Below are 513 nucleotides of genomic sequence, written 5' to 3'. Positions count from 1 at the left end.
AGGCGCATCATGGTCCACAAAGGCAATTGCAAAATGAAAGGTAAGTGCTGAGGCGCGGTGGTTTGTGGTGCGTGTGTCGTGAGGCGCCAATCGCCTTTTGGGCCAAGACCTCGCCAAGTGGCCAAGGAAGGTTCGAGGGCCCTCTCACGACCTTCAAGATTGAAGGATTCCCCTGCTGGATGGACGCGTGCCGACCAAAGACCCGCGCAACGTGGCGTCCCGGCGGTGCATCGGCGTGACGCACCGACCCCTCAAGGCATTCGAGCCAATCCAAGGCCAGACAGCTGTCTGGTAATAGTGCCGCCTTTTGGCAGGCTGTAGACGTAGACAATTGACGTCAATCACATCCCTTTTTACGACTGGAGACGACTGAGCTACATCCGACCGTGGACCCGTGTTCGGGCTTCACGACACGTGGTTCTCGTCGGTGCCAGCGACGCCGTGGGACGTCGCTAAAAGCCAATCAAATGCGAGGGACTCGCGAACACTTCGATTGCATTGGTTCATTTTGGA

Source organism: Saprolegnia diclina (assembly GCF_000281045.1).
Source record: "Saprolegnia diclina VS20 unplaced genomic scaffold supercont1.115, whole genome shotgun sequence".
Taxonomy (NCBI): Eukaryota; Oomycota; class Saprolegniomycetes; order Saprolegniales; family Saprolegniaceae; genus Saprolegnia; species Saprolegnia diclina.
This window is presented reverse-complemented; position numbering follows the sequence as displayed.